This window comes from Elgaria multicarinata, chromosome 2 (assembly GCF_023053635.1).
Source record: "Elgaria multicarinata webbii isolate HBS135686 ecotype San Diego chromosome 2, rElgMul1.1.pri, whole genome shotgun sequence".
Lineage (NCBI taxonomy): Eukaryota > Metazoa > Chordata > Lepidosauria > Squamata > Anguidae > Elgaria > Elgaria multicarinata.
The window spans coordinates 91932589-91944856 of NC_086172.1; the positions used below are offsets into that span (position 1 = coordinate 91932589).

Below are 12268 nucleotides of genomic sequence, written 5' to 3' on the forward strand. Positions count from 1 at the left end.
TTGCTGTTCACCAACGGGGAACTGCTGTGGGGAAAAATCAAGTATGCTTTGTGGATCCCTTCTGCAAGTGCCCTGGTCTTTTCTAGATTGTGGCTGCTGCCTCCTGAAACATGTCCCTGGACCTGCGGATCAGTTTTTAGGGAACTGTTATTTGTTTGACCAAAGCAAAATTAGGGATTCGTGATGAAATAATGACTCAAATATATTTGCTTGCATATGTGAGGCTATTAAGAGATCTCTGGGGTGCAGATTTCTCATTCATGGATTATTTTTCTAGAAATGTACTAGCAATTTTGCAAACGGTCTCATCTTTTGTTCTTAGTCCCTTTTGTGGTTTCCACACCCCTCTCCCCATTACTGTACAAAAGAGTTTTGATTCAGCTAAATGTGAGGTTGCTTGTCTTCTAAAATTCTCATTCATACCCACTGAACAGCTCGCTGTTCTTTCTTTCTTTCTTTCTTTCTTTCTTTCTTTCTTTCTTTCTTTCGAAGAAGGCGATAATAACTGATGATTCAGCTGGGGAAATCCTGGAATCTGTGGTACATAGAATGACTGATTGCTTGGTAAGTTTATAGTATTTGCCAATACTCTGAGTAGGTTTTTATTCTAGTTGTTATTTGGGCTTAGATTTGTTTTAAACTTGTAAAGGTTTTATATTATGTTTTAGCATGGTGTATTTTAGGGTTTTAATTTATGTAAACTGCCCAGAGAGTTTTGGCTATTGGGCTGTATAGAAATGTAATAAATAAATAAAAATAGAAAAGGAGAAAAATTGTTTTCCACATATGTAACAGCAGGGTTAACTCTCATCTGATGGAAATCAGGAGCAAATCTAAAAGATTTACTTGCTGGTTCAAGTGAAATCCTACATACAGAGTATAATACATTATGATCATGAAAATCCTGTAAAAATGAATTACTTGTACATAGCTTCATCACATGTTATGATCTCTGCCCAGGATCTGTGTAATTTCTCACATAGAAGTAACTTCTGCATGTGAATTTTATAATATGTGAAACAACCTTTAGTGGATTGTGCATAGAATGGGATCTTACTATTCCCACTGACTGTGCATTCCTGAAAGTCCTTGCTTTAAACAAGCAACCTAGGTACCATGCTCTTTGGATGTAGTATAACAGCCACCTTAGAATGATGATGAAAAGACCACTGACTTCCTTTTACGTAAAGTAAAAGTAAAAATAAAATAATTGATCATCTTTCTTAACGTACAATACAGCAAGGGCATGGTGCCAATAACATACGCACTTTGGATGACTAACAGGGCTCCCACACTATCAGTGTAGGCAGGGGACGTGCTATCACATAGGGTGCCAAAGGTACTTACTAAATGCTTTTCACCCATTCAGTTCCTTAAAAAATTGATTTAGATTTTTGAGGAGGATGGTGCTCATTCATGCTTGAAAAACTATACTGATGATAACAATTATTCTTTAAGCCAATAGCCTTGGATAAATTATCTCTGAAGTCACAGGGCTAATTTTGTTCATAACGTGAGCCAAACTTCATGTTAAATGAATCGCATAGCGTGTAGCTGAGACTTGTCTTACTATTTACTCCTATGTAAGTCTGTGTGCCTCCAATTCAGATCTGGAACATGGTGCTCTGGGAGGGGAGGATGAAACCTCACCCTGGTTTTTCTCTGAAATCCCCCACAGGGGGGTGGGGTTTAATGAAGGAGGGGGAAAGGTCTCAATTGGAGTCAGTGGAGGTTTTTTTTTAAACCCTCCCCTTCATGGAAGTGGGGCAAGATTTCCAGAAAAAAGCAGATGGGGAGAATAATTTAACCCTCCCCTCCTAGAGTGCTGTGGTCCCAATCTGATTCAGGTATGTTTACACAAGAATGAAAAGTAAGACCAGCCTCAGCAATGTGATTAGTGTAATGTGTACTTTGTCCTATGTTTTCTAGTTTAAATAAGGTTGGTGTGTACATTACTCTTTTTACATTAAATTATTGCTTCTAAAGAAAATAAGCTATTCAATTTTCTTCCATTATTAAAATATATGCAGTTAGTGGACAGGTTTGCACATCGCTTTAACCCATGGTGGGTTAATAAGCTATGCATAGTAACTTATTTGAGAAATAGTCCACTGTGCCTCATGACACAATCAGCCAAATAAGCTACTGTGCATAGTTTATTTCTTCCCCACTCCTCTGTAGTCCTCCTGCCTGGGCGGGCAGATATCCAGCTTCCTTTATGGTGGAAAGTATACCCCACCATCCCTTGCACTATTGCTACATCTCCTGTCTCCAATTGGCCTGTTTCATGCTAGGGCATCTTCTTATGTCTCTGCTGGTTCCCCGCTGTTCTCTATGCAATGCCAATCTTTAGCCACTTCCCCACACCCCTACTGCTCCCCACTGCCCCACCCACCCTGCATCATGCCAATTCTCAAAACCTTCTTTCCCACTCTAGATACACACATCTCACCTCCACCCCACTTGCCAAGCTGATTTTCCAATGTGGCGTAATCTATTGCTAGATAGGTCTCAGAAATAGAGAATCCCCAAGAGGAGCAGAGCGGGAGCAGTGCTTTTGGCTGCTCTGGCCAAGCGACTCTATAGGCATGCAACTTAACCCACTTTGTGCAACACATGACACTCCATCCCATGATTGGTTAAATAACCCTTACTGCTGCCATGGGTTATCAGGATGGCTTATTTTGGGGAAATAAGCAACTGTGGTTAGGAAAAATCTCACAGATGACACACTAAGCCATCATGTGTTGAATAAATCATCATGGTTTATTTAACCCGTCATGAGTTAATGTGCTGTCCAAACCCAGTAGTTGTTTTCTAAAGCAGGGCTATGTGATGGGCTATTGTTGTCTCTAATTCAAAGATTGGGCTGTGCTGTATTGATACTATTCAAATGTAAAATTGAACCCATGAGTGGGAGAGTGGGGCACAATCTCCATCCACTGTCACACATTGATTCCAATATCTGCGTAAGGCCCCTGTGTATAATACTTTGTGCAGTAATTGAGTGCAGAGAAATCAAGACTTGTCTTTAAAGCCAGAAAAAGGGAAAATTAGCATTAAAATAATAAATTCTAGGTTTCCCAGGTCCACACTTATCTATTTTGAAAGCTGACTACATTTCATATGTGGGCATATTTTTGCCAAAGCACTGGGCTAATGGCTAAAGCCACTTACTGTTTTTGTGTTGTCTGTTGTTGCTGCCGAGTTAATTAGATCTGGTTTTCTATCCTCATTAACTCAGTTTTAGAACGTGAAATCCCAGCTTCATTCCCCACAAATGTCTAAAAACACAACATCCTCCTTTTGCTTAATTGGATATTACAGTGCTCTTTCTTTGGCTACAAGATACATGTGGGGAAAGCAAAATAAAAGAAAGTGATTATGGAGCACATCGTAATTTTAATCCCTTATAAAAAGGAAAGGAAAGAAACACCACATCTTTGAGGGCTCACTGCCAGAAAGTGGATCCCAGGAGGTCTCTGATGCCATGTAGATTGCTTTGTATCAGTTTCAGGGATTTTCCATTGTGTTTGGAGATGTAGAAGGTTGGAATATACATGAACACATGAAGCTGTCTCATACCGTCAGTCAGTCTATTTCGGTATTGTCTACACACTGATTGCCAGTACATAGTCAAACTATGGAATTCACAGCTGCAAAATTAATTGGTGGTTGTCAACTTAGGGCTCATCTACACCAAGTAGGATATTCCACTACGAAAGTGGTATGAAAGAGGTATATAAAAGGCAGGAGCCATACTACTGCTTTATAGTGGTACTGAAGTGCACTGACCACTGTTGGGGCCCATGACACTTCTACACGAAGCAGGATATAATGCTATGAAAGTGGTATGAAAGCAGTATATGGTATGTGTCACGGGCCCCAACAGTTGTCAATGCACTTCAATACTGCTACAAAGCAGTAGTGTGGCTCCTGCCTTTTATATACCACTTTTGTAACACTTTCATAGTGGAATATCCTGCTTTGTGTAGATGAGCCCTTGGATGGCTTTCAATGGGGTTAAGACAAATTCACTAACAGTAATAATAATATTATAATAATACTAACAGTATAATACTAACTACCAATCATGATGGCAATGTATTACCTTGTGGGCTTCCCATAGGCATCTGGTTGGCCACTGTGGGCCTTTGGTCTGATAGGCCTTTGGTCTGATCCAGCACAGCTCTTCTTACATTCTTATCCCCTCATGGCTAAACTTCTGGGGGCTGCCAAAAATGGGCCAAAGCACAAACTCGTATACGCATACATCCACCCATTCATACACATCAACAAGACCACATTCATTCATACACAAACATCCATTCATAGACAAAGCACACACCCCATATGAAAATCTACCACCACCACCACCACATAGTAATCAGGGTTGGAAACAAGCCAGCCATTAGCTCATTTGAAAGGCTTTTTTAAAAGCCTAATTGCTGAGTGGTCAGTAGGATCACGCTGCTCAGGGTTAACCTTCCCTCCCAGCTGCAGTCTCCACAGAGATCACCGGCCTTGTGTGAGTTCCCTTCCTCTGTGCTTAGCTTTGCCGGGGAACTCTGCAGCCATGCCCCCTTTTCTTCACTGCTCAGCTGTTTTCCACAGATCAGCTGTGCAGTGAGGTGGGGTGATTGCGGGGATGGGAGGCTGCATCCTAACCCCCTGCAATCTCCTCCCTGCACTGTTCACCTGATCAGGAAGCAACTGAGCAGTGGGGAAAACTGTTGTACAACTAGTTGAGCTTAGGATGATAGGCTGGAGACCAGAGGGCTCAGACCGGTTCCCCACCCATGAGTTAGAGGATGCAATCCACCCATACCATTGTCAGCAGGCCAATATTTTCCAGTTTCAATTATCAACATTGGTATTCACCTATCCCCTAGTTAAGTAGCTGTATAATAGGCTTCATAGAATTGCACATCTTTGTGATATTTTTCATACACTTTTGCAGAAAATTGGCATTGCAACACACATTTCCACCATGATCTTAAACACAATGATCAAATAAATATGCTGAGGATCCAAACAAGTTTCCTCCCAACCTTCCCCCCCCCCTCATTTCTTCTCTTTCTTTCTAAAGGTTTTTAAAGCATAAAACATTTAAAGATACAAGGTATTGTTTCCAGAAAGTAGCATTCCTATCAGAAGAGTACTGGAGAAAACATCAGGAGAGCTAACCATGTGACTGAGAATTTGAGCTGTTTATCAGATGGTGAGTGCATTACTGTTGATCCTGACTTTGAAAAACAACAACAACCATTTTCTGCTCTCCTATAGTGAACTGCCCAGAGAACTTCGGCTATTGTGTGGTATAAAAATGTAATAAATAAATAAATAAATAAAATGTTCCAAAATACTCTAGAACATTAACATATTGAAGTTATAAGCATCCTCAGTTGGGGATTTAGAAAGGGATACTCTGGAAGAAGATATATTATTTCACCTCCTTGGTACAGGTCTTGCCAACCTTCAACAAACATCCACTCCATATAAGACAAACCTCTACACTAGTAATGTTACTTCAGTTTAAAGCTCAGGTATAAACACAGAGCTTGCAGTATTTAATTAGTTTGAAGCTTTTAACAAAGGGCCAAAACAGACTTTACTATAAATCTGTATCTAGCAGCTATGTCTAACCTACTGTAGGTAAAACAACCTCTACTTTAGATCATGGGTTCTCAGGGTGGGTTGTTTGAGGGAAGCAACCCACTGTGAGGGGAGAAAAACAGCACACAGATTATATGCTAACCCACCGTGGTTTGCTCTGACATATTGTGCAAACCCAGTCACACACACATGTACCACCTGCTTACTTTAAATGCTTATTTTAAAAAGTATGTTTTTGGAGGACTGGATGGTTTGTGGCTATAAGAGAGCTATGCCCAGCTTAAGGACTCTAGCTATGCTACTACAGAAGAAAGGCATTGTGAGGAGAGTGTACCTGGCTAATTGGTGATCTTTGTATTTTCTGAAGGGACTGGAAATATTTCATGGGTTTGATCATCCTGAGGGGAACAAGCATGGGAGTGTTGAGAGGAGAAAGCTGGAAGGGGAGAAAGAGGGGCAGACTTAGCGACAATGATGCACCAAACAGCTCATTTCATTTATCCTTTGAAGTAGTAGCAAGGAGACATGTGATCTCACCTGTTTAGGTGGTGTGATTATGCTGTAAGTGCCTGATGCTTTAAACAGAATCCATGGAGTAGTAACAGCAGTAATTCTGTACACCCATCTGACTTTGTGATAAAGTCTTTGAGCAGAATTTGATCTTCCTACTAACCAGTGCCAGGCTGCAAACTCTAGTTAGGAGTACTACTTCTCTGATATCAAATAAGTATCTAGGACTAATTGGAATCTGTGACAAATAGGAGTTTGCATCACCAACCCTGTAAGGTAGGGCATGCTGCAAGTCGACCTTTGTTGTAACTTTCAGAGGTAAACACCATCAACGTGACTAGGAAAGGAAGAACCAGGGATGTCCCAGCTTGCTGAAATTCTCTAAACTTCACTTTGAACCTCAATACAACTTGCTCACATTTTGTTTGGTTCTTTCTATTGAAAAATGTGCACATTTCAAATGGGCAAAGTGTGCATTTCTTCAAAAGTGTGTACTAAAGTGTGAAAAATGTGTATTTCTTGGAAATGCGCATTTCAAAATGCACATTTAAAAAACACACACACAGTTTTTGACCACAAACACAAGTCTGGGAATATGCGAATATTTTTTTGGGGGGAGGGAGTTTGCATTCATGGTTGCAAACGGAACAAGCTTGGGTGATTTCCAAACTGAAAGGAAATTCTTGTACATCCCTAAATGTGATTAATAACTCTTCTATCCCGGACACATGAGAATCCAGGCTTTTACACTTCCAGAGAAGGATAGTCCCCTTTCCTAATTCCTAATTCCAAAACTAGCTCAATTCCAGTTTCAATGAAGTATATTTATTCAAGAACCAAGCAGAAAGAAGTTCAGAAGTGGTTGGTTGTTTTTAAAATAAAATATAGATTTTTTTTCTAACTAAAACTTAACTCATCAAAGCAGCTTGCAGATGGGGGAAAGGATGAGGCCCACCTGGGAGTCTGCAGCATGACTTAGTTTTTTGTCTTGACTCTTTGTCAGCCACTCAAAGACAAAGGAAGATTTGACAAGCAAAGGCTCTAGGGAATGGATTGGTAATTCAGATTGACCAATCAATGCCTGGAATGGCCTGATCATGGGAGATAACATAAGGCTGAGTCATATGGGGTGGAGGAAGTCAATCCTCAGATGTGGAGTAATGCAGAATTTTGTAAAGATGCCTGGGCATGTCCTTTGTTCAAATACATTTTTAGAAATGATGCGACAGGGTGGTGGGGAGATAGCCCTTGAATGCAGCAGAACTCTCAGCTGCAGCTTTAAGATCAGATTCTCAGAAAACATCTAATTTGAGCCTACTTGCTCTTGCTTGAAGTGCATTGCTGGATCAGCTCTTCAGTGGAAAGATTAGATTCCCATTAAATCTGCTGACAGTGCTGTGCTTCAGTTTGGGTCAGTAACCAGCTGGGAGTAAATCTCTCTCTCTCCCCCCTTTATAATATCCAACTTAATCAGCTGTTTTGCAATAGATTGTCTTGTGCTTGGCTGGGCTCATCCCTTCAGGGATGCAGTGATCACATTGAGAAACTGGGATTTGGCACATCGACGTGGATGCTGTACCCAGCTTAGATGTGACTTCAATGAAGGCAAAGGTACTTTAAGGTACCATCTCCACAACCATTGAGATACCTGTCACCCTGCATACCTGTAAGCCTGAGGATTGGACTATGTTACTGCAAGTTAATCATCTCTAGGCCTATTACATGTGAACCAGCCTTCAGTTATAGCAGGGGTGTTGAACTTCTTTCAGCGTGGTGGCTACGGATGCTGGAGAAATTCAAGCCAGACTCATATGAGTTCAGATTTCTAAGAATCTGACCTGTGGAATCCGCTGTGGACCAACCTCTCCAAGCCGCATAGAGTCTGTGGACTTCTGGATTTTCTTCTTTACTTTCCAGAAATTTAAGCAAATTTATTCACATGAAAATGCGTGTATTTCTCCTGAGACATATGCCATGCTGGAAATTATATGCAGAGAAAAGTTGAATGGAATGGGGGACAGGACACTAAATGTTACATACTAACATAAATTATGTAAATTGTTGCAAACTTTCTTATGGAATTATTTACGTATTTTTACACACAATGGGGGTGAAAAATTCAAACCTGTCTGTGAACAAATGCCGGAACAAGCAACACTACACCATCCATGAAACATATATGGGACAGATTTCACAAAATCCAGACAAACGTACTGGTGGGGGGAGCTGTTCCAGTGGTGGGTGGGGCCGAAGGCAAAGGTGTGGGGCAGAAATAACAAAAATACTAGCGTATTTTAGTTTAAAGCTCTTACTGCCAGTAACTAAGCCTGAGGAGAGGATTTCAACCTTTTAGAATGGAAAAACCAGGAAGCCACCCAGCCTTGTGCTTTTTATACTATATTTTGTATTTGTGGTTTTAAACTGTTGGTTGTTTTATTATGGTTTTAATTTTTGTGAACCGCCCAGAGAGCTTCAGCTATTGGGCAGTATAAAAATGTAATAAATAACTAAAATGTTAGAATGCATTAAAACCAGGAAGCCACCCAATAATAAGCAGTCAGGAGAAGGGGGCATGGCCATCTGGAGAACCCCAAAGGACTGGATTAGGATCCCAGATGAGCCAGAGTTGTCCTATAGTCCTAAAGTTCAATACCCCTGCCTTATAGGGATATCAGGAAGACCCAGTTTAACCACTCTCAAAACCACCATTTTAATATATTTAGGCTTTTTTTTTTAAAAAAAGGCAATAGTCTGGAGGCAACTGCCAATCCTGCCCGCCCCCATTGTATATATACTGTATTTCTTCGATTCTAAGATGCACTTTTCCCCCATATAAACATCTCTAAAAACAGGGTGCGTCTTAGAATTGCAGGTCATTTATTATTTCTTAGAATCAAAGCTTTTTTTCTGTTGGTGGTACTGAAATTAGTGTGCGTCTTACAATTGATGGCATCTTAGAATCGAAGAAATATGGTATTATTTATTATTGCATTTATATCCCGCCTTTTTTCCTCCAAGGAACCCAAGGTGGCGTACACAATCCTCACAACAACCACCCAGTGAGGTAGGCCGGGCTGAGAGTCTGTGACTGGCCCAAAGTCACCCAGTGGGTTTCTATGGCTGAGTGGGGACTAGAACCCAGATCTCCCAACTCCCATTCCAACACTTCAGCCACTACACCACATTGGCTTTCTTTATATGCGCTCACTGGAGTGGGATACAATTATAATAAATGATATTATAGCTTTTATTGACTGTTAAGATTATATGTGTATTGTTACTGATTTTGCTCCAAATTACACTGGGTTTGCTAGTATGAGATGTCAATCATTCTTATTCCCCACTTAGTACAAGTCCAGCATTGGGCACTCAGTCAGTTTCTCGTGGAATACTCTTTGCTTAGCCTTATACACAATTACATACAAAGTTTTTTCAAGTACATTTTGGATCCATCTCTATGTGGAAACACTGTTTTTTTTGTTTAGCAGACTATTGGCTTCTGTTTTGCTTGGAATCTGCTGCATTTCCCTTCCTGACCTAGCAGAACCTGTTTTCCATAAATCAACCTATCATAACACGCTTTGGTAGAGCTAGTCTAGAGGTTTGTAAATGTGGCTGTTGTACTGTACCAAGCCTGTTTCAGGCCATCTAAAACTTGTAGCCTACAATTTTCCATTGAAGAAAATGGATAGAATAAAACATCATCTGAGGGAATTTGAGGAGGTGACGAGATTAAAAATAAATTGAACAAAGTCAGAGATGATGTTGTTTATAGTAAAAAAGAAGAGAGAGAGTGGGAGAGTAAAGAGAAAAATTGAAAGTTAAATAAATAATTAAATATCTAGGAATCAGGCTTACTAGGAATTTAGAAGATATGGAAAAGGAAAATTCAAACAGTTTGAAACAGGAAGTTATGAGTAAATATAAAAAGATAAATTTATCATGGTTTGGAAGAATAGCCCTTATAAAAATGAGGATTTTACCAAAAGTATTTTTTTATTTAGAATGATGCCAATAAAGATATCAGAAAAAGAATTATAAAGTTGGCAAAGTATAGTAAATAATTTTTGTAATGGAGATAGAAAGGCGAAACTTAAAAAAAAGTTGGTATGTAAAGGAGGGCTCGGGCTCCCAAACTTAAAGTTATATTATGTAGCTAATAGGTTGAGACATGTGGTAGAAAGTATGATAGGAATAGGAGATTTAAATTGGTTGGAAGCTAGAAAGGGAGATGATATAGAATAGAAATTAGAAAATATATTTTTTAGAGATTATGCTAAAAAAAATTGGGGGAAGAAATAGAGAACCCCCTTTTAAAAAATCACTGGGAAATTTGGCGAATATATAAAAAACACTTAGTCATAGAATCATAGAATAGCAGAGTTGGAAGAGGCCTACAAGGCCATCGAGTCCAACCCCCTGCTCAATGCAGGAATCCACCCTAAAGCATCCCTGACAGATGGTTGTCCAGCTGCCTCTTGAATGCCTCTAGTGTGGGAGAGCCCACAACCTCCCTAGGTAACTGATTCCATTGTCATACTGCTCTAACAGTCAAGAAGTTTTTATAGTCCCGAGTATATCTCCAATAACACCAGTGATAATAACGAACTTTCCTGAAAAATTAAAAAAAGGGTTGAGAAAAAGTCTAAAAGAAGGAAAGGTAATGAAGTTAAGAGACTGGTTAGAAAGGATGAAAACTAGGGAAGAAATAAAGGAGAGATTAAAAGAGGGAAATATATTGTGGATAAATTGTATTCAATTAGAACAATGGATGAAGAAATGGTTAAAAGGTAATGGAGAGTGTAGAGGAATTACTAAGTTTGAGGAGTTGATTTTAAAAAAAGAAAATGAGAAAAGAGAAAATCAACCAAAAAAAGGTCTAACGAGTGAATTATATAGAATATTAGTGGAAAAGGGAGAGACGGAAAGCATAGGTAGGATGGTATGGGAAATTGATTTGCAGGAACAAATAAGGCAACAGAGTTGGAAAGGGATATGGAAACAACGAGTGTTGAGAAATATGTCCCTGAGGATAAAATAAAATTATTACAAGCTTGTCTGGAGGTGGTACCTAACCCCAGTGAAATTAAATATGATAAATAAGACGAACTCAGCATTATGCTGGAGAGGCTGTCAAGAGAAAGGATCGTATTTACATATGTGGTGGGAATGTGAATTTGTACAAAAATTATGGAAAATGGTGTTTAATGAGATCAAAGAAATTATAGGAATGAAGATAGAAGAGACACCAACTGTCTTATCAGTGTATGGAGAATTGAATTGTAATAAAGAGACAAAAGAATTGATAACAAATTTGTTAACAGCTGCAAGATTAATGACATCCAGGAACTGGAAGGTTCAAGGGGTTTATCATATAGAAGATTGGTACAAAGAAATATGGGATATTGCTATTAACGATTAATTAACATGTAATATGAGAGTTAGAAGAGGAATGATAAAAACGAATGATTTTGAAGAAATATGGAAACAGTTTTTAGATTTTGTATTATTAAAGGGAAGAGGGAAAACACCTCCAGAGGAAGTAATGAGATTTTGGAAATTAGAATAAGATCCCAGGGTTGGGGGAGCACTTTAATTTTAATCAATGATTATATTAAATGAAATTAAGTTAAAATATATGTTTATTAAATTGTTTATTATGTATTATTATGTATTATGGGGTAGTGTTTTATACTGTATTGTTTGTATTGTTTGAAAGTTTAGAAAATAAAAATTATATTTTTAAAAATTAAAATAAAACTTGTAGCCTAAAGGGGCAATCTTATGTATGTTTTAGGCAGAAAAAAGTATTTCAGTTCCTTGCATTCCCCAGCCAGTTATGGAATGCTGGGAGTTGTAGGATTTTTTTTCTGTCTAAACATACACAGTTTTGCTCCCTAAGTGTGTCAATGTTTTAGAATCTACTGAAGCCTTTTCCATCATGGAGCCTTCCAGATGTATTGTACAACAAGTATCACAATTCCCAGCCAGCATGGCACCAGGTTGGGGATGACTGATCTACTTTGAGCTTTTTGAAGAAATCAAAAAGGGAAATACTTGTGGGGAAAATAAATTTTGCTTCAGAGAAAGCTTTCTCTTCAGGTTCGTCAGGTAAATGGAATTTCTGCACCTGCTCTCATAA

At 39.0% G+C, this 12268-nt stretch overlaps 1 protein-coding gene across 1 annotated transcript in view; it reads left to right on the forward strand.

The window, feature by feature from the left end:
• The first annotated feature begins 489 nt into the window (after positions 1-489).
• PTPN5 (protein tyrosine phosphatase non-receptor type 5) overlaps positions 490-12268 on the forward strand; it is a 64604-nt gene continuing 52825 nt past the window's right edge. The window contains exons 1-2 of the mRNA XM_063118757.1: positions 490-564; positions 5090-5221. The gene's annotated coding sequence lies outside the window, so the exon portion shown is untranslated. The remainder of the gene's footprint in view (positions 565-5089; positions 5222-12268) is intronic.